Raw genomic sequence first — 14,779 nt, forward strand, 5'->3', positions numbered from 1 at the left:
AAACAGCTGGTACTTTGTCATTCTTACCACTACTGACTAAAGAAGGCCCTACCTACATCACCAACATGTGTTGTTAGAGTATATTATAGTAGGACACAGTCCAATTTATACTTTGTTCTTATATTTATCTGATATAAATTACTCAGAAGAAAGAATTATCTATAAGTGGGCCAATACCAGATGAGCTAATAATTTTGGAACTCAGCTGACTTTGTTGAGTACAGGTAAGTTATCTCTGGCAGAGGATAGCATTTGCAAATCTTGGTGGGGGAAGGGTGGTTGAAAATCATCTCTCTGATGAGACTTACAGTCTTCATTGTGAATGAGATGGGAATTGCTTCTCGGCTTTTTGGCTAAAATCAAGTGTGAAGGAGATTGGACAGTGTGAGGAAAATGTACAAGCCAAACTTCACCCACTATAGGAAGTGATTTAGTATGGCATTTTGGCCAGGTATGTGCTGTTGTTCAGTGTGTATGCTGTAGCTCACTGGGATTAACTTGTTTAATTAAGAAGCCAAGGGAATCTAAAATATTATTTAGTACAATGGCAATGAGTCTTTGTTTGGTTTTCTCCAAATACAATGAAGCAGTATAATTTGCAACTGCTGGAATGTCACATCTTTTTAAATCTGCAGTAGTCCATGACTGAGGATCCTGCAGAAACTGAATCCTGGTTCTTACCCCAGGTCAGTCTTCTGTGTTTCAAGGAGTCCAATTCATCCTGAGAAACAATCCGCACCACAAGCAATACCGACATGACTCGCTGGGTGCTTCTCTGAGGTGCTTCCTTCCATTCACCCATCCTCAGTGACCTAAGATGAAATTGTTCACTTTTCGTGCCACTCCATAGGCAAGGAAGCAGGCAGTGAGAAGATGAGAAACTTCAGAAAATTTATAAGGCAAAATCTGGACTTGCACCTAGGCAGTCTGGTCCCCTTCATGTTAGTGGCACCTCTGCAAATCCATCCAACCAACCACTACTGGTACTCTTGGCACTCGTTCCCAACCAGGCTGGATTCTGTTCATCCTGAACTCTGCATTCTCCTTTCTGCCTGGCATGTAGACACCCTGACAGGGAAAACATAGACCACAGATCTACTCACACCCTGGCCCAGCAGCATGTTAGCAGTGCCTGGGCACCAGTGGCAGAGAAAAGACCGGAAACCACAGTAGACTCCAGACTTTGCTGTGACTTCATTCTGGTTGCATGGCTGCAGCATCTAAGCACCCAGGGCAGAGAGGCAGACTTTGATATGACAGTTGAAGATAGGAAGTTGTCCAGAAATGACTTCCATGTTTCCAGTATGTGCTATTGGCCCGTGGTAGGCACTGTTCATGATCTCATCTCTGTAAATGTTCATGCTGCTCATACTGAAGGGGGTTTAGGCTCCTGTGGAAAGGAGAGGAGAGCAGTTGGGGGCGAGGGGAGGTCAATCAAAGTGTACTGGAACAGAACCCTTGAAACTTGTCTGCTGGGATTTTAAGCTGATTCTGTCCATTGTAGTCCCATCCCATTTTGGAATCAGAAACCACAAGGAAGGAAAGCCTTGACGCTGTAAGAAGTCACACTTGTTACATGTCACCCTACAGTGGGACCTTACCTTTCCCCATTCATCTTCAGACGTTTGAACTATGGCGATATGCACAATAAAATACTGCATCATTGACTGACCTCGGTTCCTGGCTTTTGATGGTTTGTGTGACACAGTTTCACTAATCAAAGGACAATGTGTTGGGGTTTACTTGTCTTTGTCTTTGTTTTCTGTTGTTGTTTTTTTGGGGGGGGAGGTTGGTTTGTTTGTTTGTTTTTTGGTAATTTTTCCCCCAAAATGAATTTTGTTCCTTTTCTACATAAAAATGTTTACTTAAAAATAAAAATTTGAGTTTTAAATTCAGTTTAATTTTTCCCATCTGGTTGGATTCCATGTTTAGGATAGCTTCTATATTTCCAAAATCCATGTTATAAAGGGGAATTACTGTACATAAAAAGATTTATCATAGTTACTCATAAGTAACCCTAGTCACTTATGCAAACAAATCTTACGAATGTTGAGAAAGTTTTTTACTTCAGCTTGAGATACAAAGACAACTGTAGTCGAGAGAGTTTGTAACTCACTGACAATTTACTACATGTATATTCAAGGAAAACCGATTTCTCACCAAGCATTCTGAAACTGTAGCTGTGCTCCAAAGGTCAGACAGGAATGTGCATTTCCCGAGGATGCTGTCGTGGATGGTCTACCCTACCTCAGATAGCCTGAAGGAAAGTGAGCTTCAGTTTGGAAACCAGGGAAGAGATTCTGACAAAACCTTCTAGTTCCCCACATTGGATTTTTGAAATATCCCTTCTCAGAAACCATCCTGGTAGAGTTCTGCAAGGAATGAAATTTTAAGTAAGTTTGGGCCAAGGTTTAAAGATATTTTCAATTCTGCTTCAATAGGTATAAAAAATAGATTCGTTCCAGCTCAAACTGCTTTACTATTTTTGTTCAAATATTTTAAGTAACGGAGCAGGGAAATGAGCGGTTAGGCTTCTTCTCTGGCTTTCAGACAAGGCAGAGTGCGACTTGCTTTTGTTCCTGGGATGGGCTGTGTTAGGTACCTTGTAGAAATTCAGAATCTAAAAACAGGGGAATGTAACGCAGAGTAAGCCAACCATTTCTCCAATTTGGCTTATGCCCAACAGTCTGGAGAAGGCAGTAGAGAACACTAGCCAGATCAGGTAGCACATGTCAAACCTATGGAAGAATATTAAAGGGCAGAAAATATTCTAACCTGGAAATGGTGCCCCGGTAGAGCACAGAAGCCAATTGGGTTTACGGTGAAGTTTAGCGCCAACAGTGTTTGCAATGAAAGCCTCACATGCGACTGTTATTACCTTTGTCCTTAGATGTCTCTGCAGGGACCAGAGCACCCACCGGTGTAGCTGGAGACTCTCAATGTGCGGCTTTCAGAGGAAGTAGTGGACTCCAGACACATGCCAGAGGTCACAACCCAGCGTTTCATGACTCATAGTTGCTCTGAACAGAGGTCTGCTTTAAACCTAGATGATTTAGAAGAGTGTAAGGCTTGGCCCTTTAACATCTGATGGAGCCCAGGAAACCTGGCTACCCTGACACTGAGTCCCTACGTAGTAAGACTTGACTGTATCTAAACACACTTCTGCCACCTAGTCAGGCTGTGAAGTTCTCCAACATGACCACACAGCCAGTGCTTGTTATCATTTAGTTGCTGTTTTATAATATCTTACAAATTCTTTGAGACTTTCACACAATGCATTTTGATCATATTTGCACCTCACTCCTCCCCTTAACTCCTCCTATGTCTGCCTCTTCCTTCATCATCCCTCTGAACTTTGTGTTCCCTTCCTTTTCTTTGTAAATACACACCAAATCCAATTTAAGCTGTTCACATACTCATGAGTGTAGGGTCATCCACTGGAGCATGTTATCCTACGAGGAGCCACACCCTTAGTGAAAACTGATTCTGCCTCCCTTGGAATCTATCAACTGAGATTTGATCCTCAGCTATCAGTAGGGTTCTCTTGACCACCCTTCCTTCCTTGCTAAAATGTTGACTAGCTTGATCTTTTACAGGACTTCAAAAAATACGTGTCTCTGTGTCTGTATTCCTACAAAAGTATGGCACCATACAATGGGAAACTAAACCAAGAAAATCACGAATGAAACCTGATATTATTTTAAACATATCTTCCCCATAAAAGGGATTGGGCGAGCACCCTCATAGAGGCAGGAGGAGGGGGATGGGATAGTGGGTTTGCAGATGGGAGACCTGGAAAGGGGATAACCATTTGAAATGTAATTAAAGAAAATATTCAATAAAAGGGTAAAAAAAAAAGAAAAAAAGAGATTGTACCTTTCCAATACCTTTTTGGTTTAGCTAATCGAAGATGGACAAATTGTAGGGAAGTGGACAAGTGCAGATGCTGGAGTAAGGATGGTTCCAATGCCAGCTCTTCTGATAATCACTGTAAACATAAGGAAAACCACAACCTCTTCTGCATACTCTCCTCATCCTTAAAAACATCTCTAATGCAAACAGCACAGAGAGTCATTCTGAGGATTGAATAAGAGATTCACAGCACATAATGGCTATCCAATAAATGACATCCCTCTATCTCTATAATCAAAGGAATTTATATTCTGTCTCTAGATTTTAATCAAAATGTTATGCCCATAAAATGAAGAAACTTGGACGGCATTAGACTTCACTATGTAGCTCTCTAGCAAATAAGAGAAATAAAATTATTCCACAAAAGATAAATTATAAAATAAAAATAATGGATTGCAGAGAGGGTCAGTAGCTTGGCTGCAAAGCACCAGCTGGTACAGCTCTTGGTTTGCCTCATTGCCACGGTAACCCCAAAGAAGCTGCAGACAATCCTAATTAACAGACATGGCTACAGTCCCTTAGGACTATCTATGAACAATAATATGTAAATCTTGTGTAATTTTTACATCATAAATTATCCCTTTGAGTTTTCAATCATTTTGTTATGTTAAGCATGTTCTTAGGTTATTGGCAATGCAGAATTGGAGAACAGTTTAGAGAATTCAGGTTTGCAGAGATGGAATTAACATAAGGGTTTATATTTAGAAAATCAGAACAGTCCAAAACTGAGTGAAGCACATGCAGAGCTGCTGTGGCAGGATTTGGCAGAGTGAATCCTGTAACTGGCTGGCTGACTCCTTCCCCTCTGGAGGGATAAGCCCTGGAAATCTGTGTGATGGGCTAACACGGCCCCATATGAATCAACAGTCTAAGTGTAACTAGTGCCCCAGCTCACCATGGCTTCCTAATGATTCTTTGCCTTCCTGCACAGTTGGCTACAAAGAGGGAATGTGTAATCAGGCTGACATATAATTCTATTTTGTTTGACAGCAATTTCTTACTGTAAATTGATAAATTGTGATTCTGACTAACTCATCAGTTCTCCCATGATGTATCTATTTATTTACTTTATTTTTGTCTAAATCAGCAATTCCAAATTCAATTAACTTAGAGAGAGAGAGAGAGAGAGAGAGAGTTAGCCTATATGGCTGATGGCCCACCTCTCAATATTAATTAATACTAGAAATTAATCTCATGTTGGGAGGGCCTTTCTGTGTGGCCAGAAACTTTCCATAATGGAAACCTCACATTTAAGCTCTGTTATTTTTTTCTGCATCAAACTTTCAAAACCTTTTCACAAAGAGGCGTGGGAACTCACTGAGTTGTTACAAGTAATATATTAGCAAGACGTAGCACCGGCTCAGCTTGTGTTAGCTACCAGGATGATAAAGATTATTCAAACTTCCCCTCACTGTATCTATGTATTCTAAAATCAAAGGATTATCATTTGCATGGCATGCATTTCTACAACCAACACACTGTATCCAACTCTTAAACTAATTTAAACTTACTCTGAAGTGATGCCTCTCTCAATATATTGCTTTCCAATTACAATCAGTATCACATGTTTTAAAAAGCAAAGAAAACCCCAAGTGTACTTAATTCTGATATCTACATACAAATGATAGAGGATTGCAGTGTTCTCTCTAGTTCCAAACCACAATGTGAAGTCTTCTTTCTGACCTAGGCCTCCACATCTCCAGGTATTCAAAATAAACAGGATGGAAGAGAAATGTTTCTTACTTTCAGGTCCACTTCTTTCTATCCCCACACATGTTTCTCTCCAGAACCTGGTCCTAGTTGAGAGAGTGACTCAGGATAAGCTAAGGAGCATCTACAGCACTGAGACAGATTCTTTACAGTCAGCATAGAGAAGGGACAAGATCAGATTAGTCCCCTGAGAGAACCTCAGAAGTAAGATCAATTACATCCTGAGAAGGAAAAGATGGCTCAGGCCCTAACATTAGAGTCATAGCAGGCAAAGGGGTATTTAAATGGGACTAGTAAGAGAATTCACAGCAGATGGAAGGTAGCCATTGGTAATTCTAATATCCAAATCAGCTAGGTTATCATGGTCATGATTTGTTGTCCCTTCCTACAGCTGTCTGGTGTCTTAGGTCAGTCAGAGTCGAGTGTTGGGATATGCACAGCAGGACTAGACAGTGTTTAAATCAGAGCTGAGTCAATTCTTAAGAGTATAAACTCAGATGAGTGAGTGCCAAGTGCCAAGAAGACCAGCCATGGAAGCAAATCCAGAGGAATCAAACCTGGAGACAGAAGAGGATCACGGGACCAAGTGCTTAGGAATAAAAATCTTCACACAGATCAAAGTTCAAGTGGCATATATCCAAGTACTGAGGAAACAGCGAAACAGGATGGCCCCTCAAAGATCCATTCAAAACTCTACAAGAATTTATTTCTTATTTCAGAGATTGGCACATAGAACTGATTTGCATATTATGATACATGACAATTCTCCTTGCATCCATGATAATTGTGTAGCAAGGTATGTACTGTGTGAACCTCTGAGCCTTACTTTCTTCATCTTCATTGAAAAGAATCAAGTGAACAGAAGAAATACCCACACCCTGGCACTCAAGATCTTTCATTTGCTCCCAGATGTTCTCTTCATGCTTCATAGAGGATAAGGACCTATGTAACTAGTTATAATGTTTGTTTCTGGGCAGAATGGGCTCTGCCAATGAACTTCATGAATTAACAATGTTTATAAAACCTTGACTGTTCTAATAGGCTAGGGACTGAAAGGGAAATGTCTTATACGCTGACACCACTAATTCAAGCTCTTCTTCCCCATAGTCTGAACACACTGATCTCTATGGCTCAGCATTTCCCAAATGTGACTTCTTTTCTACTCTGATCCAACTCATATGTGCCCTTTGAAAAAGACCTTTGATCTTCCTTTTCTCCACTCACAGAAATCCTGTGCATCCCTCTAGAATTGTACATAACCATTCTTCCCACCATCATCCTCTGATATCACCTTCATCAGATTCCATTTCTCTCGTTGAGCCCAACATTAATAGATCTGGAGAACCCAATAGATCTAGAGAAACTTCAGAACTTCCAGTTTTAGCAGGTTTTCAAGTCTTATTTACATTGACCCTGCTAATTTAGAGGTGGTATATGAGAACCACTTCAGAAGATGTACAATCACATCACAGAAAAGCCTGGGGTTGGGGGCTTCAGTTTGCAAGTTTTTGGGCTTTGGGCATTCTGAATCTTTGATTTGATATCTGCAAATGGGATACCTCCTCATGAAATTATTCTGGGCATAAATGAAATGATGTACAAACATTCAGTACAGAGTAGCCTGCACATTTGGATAATAGAGCTAATATTCTATCTTTTATCTTTTGTGGCATTTTTATCTTTGACAAAATCAGTTGATGGATTATGCCCCATATAACTGAGAAATTGAGAGGTCATGTGTTCAGCCTGCTTGGAAGGCAAGTGCCTGCAGCTTTGTCTGCTTACAATTTGACCTTCCATGAGAGATCCTACATTGTCCCTCTTGATTCATTTTCCCTTGGTCTTTAATAATAATTATAGTCACAAGACTAATAGCAGTTCTGGTTTTGGTAAGGAGAATGAACAATCTACAGGGTACTTCCATGTGTTTCAGTATTGAAATTTAACAATGAGTCTGAAGCAAAGGTACCATTATCCTTCATTTCCTAGATGGAAAAATTGAGGGGCAGAGAGGTTAAATAAATTTCTCAAGTTCCCCCAAACTAGTACAGAGCAGGTGTTGTTCAAGCCATTTGTGTGAGTGTGTGTGTGTGTGTGTGTGTGTGTGTGTGTGTGTGTGTGTGTGTGCATAATGAGTCATAGGGGAAACAATTATAGAGACAGTGTTTATGTTCAATCACTTACCCTATGCAACACATACACACACACACAGACACACACAGACACACACAAATCACTTTCATTTTTATCACTGTGAAAAGTAGTTAGAATGGAAATCAAAACATTACAATAAAAAGTAGATATAATAGATTACACAATTATTTAGAAAACAGAATATCTAAATCACACAGGAAGAAAGTTCCTCACACAATCCCAATCAGGCCTCACTGCAGGCCTCTGTATTGTCAATACTTTTTTTTTCCCCCTCAGGCAGGATATTCTTGTCTACCTACTAATTTTTCTCTATTGGAAACCCCCAAGCAAATGTGACTTCTACCAGAGTGGGATCAGTATTATCATTGAGAACTTGGCATAGATAAATGTACTACTTTGTCCTGTGTCTAATGTTGGTAGAACACTTCTATAGTACATACTTGATAAAGTTAGCTTTGAGAACTTGTTCTGGAGGAGACAGGCACTTGTTCAGTTCCAAAGCTGATAAAGTGTTTTGGGGTTGGGGGTCAAATATCTCAGTTCTGTAAATATTTACCATATTTGAGCCTAGACGGGTTTGTCATCTAATTCAGGTCAAAAGGATGAAGGAAAGCACTTCACTGTGGGCTTATAGATATGATCTGGGGAAACCAAAGAAAATATCAGAGTGTATCCTTCAGAAGTAACCTCTCAAAATATTTCAACACCAATGTCTGCCAAGAAGGTTACTACTCTAGAATGATGTCTCCCACACCTAGCTTTGTGTAGAGCAACCCAGATCTCCAGACCCACTGTCTTCATTACATTGGGTATCAGTGATTCCTTGTCTTACTGACTCACTGACTACAGAGTACCTTCTTAAATATGAATTTATTATTATTATTATTCAAGTCTGCATATTACTTTCCTTATTTTGTGATATCAAAATGGCTTACCAAGACTGTTATGGATTTCCCTAACCAACTCTCTTCTCTACATCCCTCATTTATCTAGTCAAGACACAGCATTGCCTTTAGCGTCAATCAGGAATATCACCCACTGCGGCTCAGAATGCTTCTCTCAGTCACCATTGGACATTAGATAAATCTATAACCTGGAGTAACCTCAGAATACAGGAACTTAAAAGGGACTGTGATCAGAACTCAGAGAAGGAGTCCTGGGAGAAGAGATAGTAGAACTCAGGGGCTATGAAGGAAGAAATGGAGAAAACTGGAACATTTGACCTAGAAGGGAGAGCAACATAGACACACTGGGAAGGAAGAGGGACAATAACCCCAGGAAGGTTTAAATGGTCACAGAGAAACATTTTATGTTTATATTAAAACACATAATGTGTGTATGCCTGTGTGTGTCTCTTTCTGTGCGTCTGTGTGAGGGGGGGGGAGCAAGGAAGGGAAGGAGGGAGGGAGAGAGGGAGAGAGAGAGAATGAATATGAAGTGGCCCCACAGTCGTCATAGACTACCTAACAAAACCCCTAGTTCTGCCAGGTGTGGTGGCACATGCCTTTAATACCAGCACTTGGGAGGCAGGTGGATTTCTGAGTTCAAGACCAGCCTGGTTTACAAAGTGAGTTCCAGGACAGCCAGGGCTATACAGAGAAACCCTGGCTAAAAAAACCAACCCCCCCCAAAACAAAACAACAACAACAACAACAACAACAAAAACAAGAGAAAACAAACAAACAAACAAACAACCCCTAGTTCCAGGCATTGGAAATCTCCACTTGAGTTATCTACCAGGGAAATTGAGGATAATCCTCAAATACTATAGGCTACTGTCTTTATCTTTGGTTGATCTATCACCTGAATGGAAATCTCTGTTGCTGAAGACACTGCAAATACAGAAGTGGATGCTCACAGTCATCCATTGGACAGAGCACCAGGTCCCCAATGAAGGAGCCATAGAAATACCCAGGGAGCTGAAGGGGACTAGAGCCCCATAGAAGGAACATCAATATGAACTAACCAGTACCCCCAGAGCTCCTTGGAATTATACCACCAATCAAAGAAAATACATGGTGGAACTTGTGGCTCTAGCTATATATGTAGCAGAGGATGGCCTAGTCAGTCATCCCTGGGAGAAGAGGCCCTAGGTCCTGTGAAGGCTCCATGCCCCAGTATAGGGGAATGCCAGGACCAGGAATGGGAGTGGGTGGGTTGGGGATCAGGGGGAGGGGATAGGGGATTTTTGGAGGGGAAACTAGGAAAGGGGGTACCATTTGAAATGTAAATAAATAGAAAATGGGATGTAGTGATTGTAGGAGCCAGAACCAGAGCATCTGCTGTCAAACGATGTTTACTGTATATGACAGGGAAACTCCACCCATGTAATCTTAAACATTAGATCGCCAGAATAAGACCTGAGGATAACACCAGGTGACACACCAATGTGAATAAAGAAAATATCATAAGGCTCTACCCTAATTACACTCTAAATCTTATCCTTATACCCACAGGTAAGCTTATCGCTCACCCCTCATCAGAAAAGCTGTAACAGACCAAAACAAACAACCAAACAAAAAACAATGAAGAACTGCACACAATTAACAGTTGCTCAGAAATGGAAGATCCATTTTCTCGAAGGAGAAGCTCCTGATCGGTTATGCAGTCACAAATGGTTTGTCCCAAACACATATAAGCAGAGTTAGATAGATTCATCAGTCTCTCTCTCTCTCTGCACATAAACAAGTGTAATAATAATAATTAAAGAAGAGGTAATAAAGTCAAAAGGGAGGGAGGAAGGGAGATATGTGAGGAGTTGGGGAAGGAAAAAGGAGGGGTAAAATGATGTAAATATAATTGTCATATATGAAATCATTAAAACTTTAACAATTAAATTTCAAAGGGAGAATTTTCCTTGTGTACTTCTCTTCCCAGTCTTACTCATTCCCACATCTACCCACTCATAAACTGTACTTATGCCATGCCAACTAAACACACACACACACATATATGTATATATATATATATATATATCCCTATATCCCCAATATCTTCCATGCTAAGTCCACTTTAATGCTCCACTTCCCTATCTTTCTGGCTGGCATTTTCCACCAAAGTCGAATCAAGCATAAAGTTCTCACGGGCAAATCTTGTGATCCCGACACTGAATCTTTCCCAGTCTTCCTGTGCATGAAGGTCACCTTGCTTGGTTGTCAATAAAAAGATCTCTAACATCTACCATCTTAAAATTCGGTGATTTCTAAAGACAGAAGTGCTACCTCAGGAGAAATTTAATCTAAAAAGTATCTAGTTAAGGAAGCTGTAACCAGATGCACCTGAATATAAAATAGAATATATTTGAAAGCTCCCTATGAATTTGAGATTTGTATATGCCATGAGACTACTATGGTAGATATTTTTCATTCTTTTAAACTATCATGCAAAGCATAGTGAGAATTGATGGGGTGGCAGGTTTCATATAAAAAGAGAATAATAAATATTTTAAGAAACATGGAAAATTCTCTGTAGAATGAGACATCATTTCTATTTCAGCAATTGTATCTATCAGTGTTGTGGGGGATTCCTCCGAGTCCTGCCCTGCTTCCTTGGTTATTTGATTTTCTGACCCCCCTTCTCCATTTTTAAAGATGTTGGTAGATGAGACATAGTCTTGTTTTCCATGTTTTCTTTCCCATTGATGTCTCAGAGTGTCTGTGTGGGTGACTTAGTCAATCCCCTGTGCCCTCTATTCCTTCATATCCCGGGAGACACAAAAGTTCCCCATCATTTAGTCATCAGTCAGATTGTTAAGATCCACCTTCCTTTTCTCTAAGCCATGCTTTTACCACTGCCCACCTTTATGATATCACTTTGTTCCATTCTCCCACATGGACAGCAAGGTTCATCCTCACCGATTACCTTCAAAATACCAACTGTTGTCCAAGACAAGGTGTGCATCGCACACTGTTGTACCCTTGACCTCACAGATTCATCTCAGTGCCTGAAGCATACTTACATCCCAATCCTTTTTGTAGGTCCTACCCAAAGGTCAGCTATTTGGATGACTCTTCCTTTCTCTCTAAATCAGGTGTAGATTTCTGTACTTGAAGATCTGAATCTCTATGGGTTTCCTTCTTCTTTGCGCACACTTGTTTACTGCATTGTCTGCCTAATAGATTATGTTTCCCGTAGTATAGGACACAATGAGAACTGTCCATATTGGCAGCCAGTAGATTCACAAACTACTGATTGTCCAATTGTAGAGTCCAATTCAGCTTCAGCACTTATTTCTGTGAGCAAGACTCTAAAAGTCTTTGTACCTTAGTACAAATCTGCAAAGCAACCATGTCACAAAAATTTAGGGATCAATAAGAAGTTAGTGGTGAGCAACATTTAGGTGGTATAATTGCTAATTAGTTCTCCCAGTATTATTAATAAATACTATTGGTGCAATTACTACTAGTTGAATTGAAAATGCTGAATGATTGTATTTGAGCAACCACAATACCAAGAACCATGCATTTGACGTCCCATGTGCTACAGTTTAAGATGTGCATTCTTACATCTTAATGATTGAGTTGATGGTGTTATCCCAGGAAGTTGACCAGAGAAACTGAAATAATGTCTCAAACATATATACTTCCAAAGTAATAGAACCAGTTTTTTTCCTGGAGCAGCAGCAATGTTTCTAGTAGTACACTTTTCGTGGAAGACTGTAAGTCTGTGAGACAAAATAGCAGGAATCTTTTAAAATGGCATATTCTTGATGTGATCCCTGCAGCCCAGAATTCTGTAGGTATTTAAGTCCTGCTTTCATTAGAGTTTGGGTGTCTCTGAGAAGGTGATTAAAAAAAAAAAAGCTCCGTTTTTCCTATTCCCACTGTGCATTTGTCAGAGGGCAATGTATCCACTTTTGCAAGTGTGGTCCTCTTAGAGGTCTTTCATTCCCATAGCATTGTCACTTGGCGATCCTGTGGCTCCGTCTTGCATCAAGAGTATCTAGAAAACTCCACCACACAACTACAGTGCTGAAAGGGAGTATTTCCACATTTTTTTCTTAAATCATGAAATAAATATGAAACCAAAACTTCCAGGAGGAATTAGAATAAATAACTTTCACTAAATTATGGAGGGGGGAGGAGAAAGTGTCCTGACAGTTCTTTATTTACCATGTTAGATTCTGCAGTAATGTTTACATAGAAAAAGCTAGAGGAAGGTCTTCTCGAGCCAGAGGGAAATGTTTGTTAAAGGATCTGTGCTCAACTAAATAGAGGAACAGGTGTTACCATAAATTATTCCATATTTGAAAAATTCTTCTAATAGTTCCAGCCAGGAAAAAAAATGATTGACATCATGAAATCATGAGCAGTTTTTAGAGCTTGCAATTAGGTACCTCAATTTCTTTTAGTTGTCATGCAAAGTTATTGATGCTTGCAGCCAAATAATAGCAGGTTGGTCCTATCTCAGTACAAATTTGGAAATGTTCAGGGAACATTGAGATTATAGTTCCCAATGATCATTTTAGCTTCATCCTCATTACTGAGACTTACTTTATGGCCAGACAAAAAGAAAAATCCAGTTGTTACCTTTTCCACATATAAATGCAGGTACTGTGCAATGAGATGCCATTAAAATTGTTCTGAAAGTATATAGTGTCCACTGAACCTTTCAAGAAGAGTCATGCTAGATATAAGATAGCAATCAACTTCTAGGAATGGATTTAAGTCCCCAGGAAAACAAAGTGAAATGATGCTCAAAAATGTCCTAGCCAGTAGGGCACTTAAGCCCATTGCTATGGAAAGACTGAGGCAAGAGGCATCCTCAGATACCATGTATTTGCATAAGTTACTTACTGTGTACTGAAGAAACAAAAACTTTCAAATTGTAGTGACTTAGAAGAACAAAATTTCCACTTCTTCACATCTAGGAATAAAGCAGGTTTGTGTTGATGCTCAGACATACACACAGGCAAATCACTGATGCACATAAAATAACACACACACACACACACACACACACACACACACACACACACACACACCAAGAACTCTAGGTGTCTCCATCTGGAAATACATTTTCCTGAATGCGTCCTCATAGCAGCCCAGCACGTTCCTGCCCAAAGAAGAGCATGTCATTGTCAAGCAGATTTAGTTAAAGGATTTGGTCACAGTTATACCTTCATTTAAGTGCTAACAAATCATCTTCACTTGTGGAGGAAAAGGAAGAGGAGAATCAGAAGGAGAAGGAGGAGCAGGAGAAGAAGGGAGAGCAAGAGGAAAAGGAGGAGGAGGAGGAGGAGGAGGAGGAAGAGGAGGAGGAGGAGGAGGAGGAGGAAGAGGAGGAGGAGAGCCCAATGTTTATGAATTAAGAATGAATTCCACACAGAGCAAGCTTAGCATGCTGAAAGGCCACAGCTGTATCCTAGGAGAAAGAAGGGACATTCTGCCCACTTAGGGGAGGAGGGAAAGCCTGCATTACCTATGTTGCAAAAGAGAAGTTGCCTTTGCCTGCAGATACTGCTGCAGAATGGTGTCTGTGGCTGTACAGTATGTACACAGGGCCCTATTGATAAAAGAGAAGGAGAAACATGGTGATCGTGAGCGATCTCATATTGGAATGAGGTTGGGCAGCAATAGCTGGGACAAGAAAAAAAGACTTAAAAATGGGATTCTGCTATTCCTATTTTTTGAGACATGGTCTTGTGATTTAGCTAAGGCTAGTCCTGAACTTGTAACATACCTATCTCAGCATACTCACTGATACCTCTATAACAAAAAACACTGAGATTTTTTGCAATGCAAGGGTCAATATGACTGCACTTTCATGCCCACGGAAGTGAATGACACAAATTGAGATTATAAAGGTGAGTGTGGCCTGAATCTGTGGAAAGCATCACAGGTCAATATGGGGAATGCAAATTTCATTTGAACTGTAACAAGGAGCTAAATAAATTTAAATCCTTTCACGTTTCTAATAGAGCACTTTCATTTCTGTTTGGAGACTGGACTTGGTGAAAGTGAGAAAAGGCAGAGAAAGCAGTTATAATGTTACAGCCATGGCC

The sequence above is a fragment of the Mus musculus genome, chromosome 9 (assembly GCF_000001635.26).
Source record: "Mus musculus strain C57BL/6J chromosome 9, GRCm38.p6 C57BL/6J".
In the NCBI taxonomy this organism is placed as follows: Eukaryota; Metazoa; Chordata; class Mammalia; order Rodentia; family Muridae; genus Mus; species Mus musculus.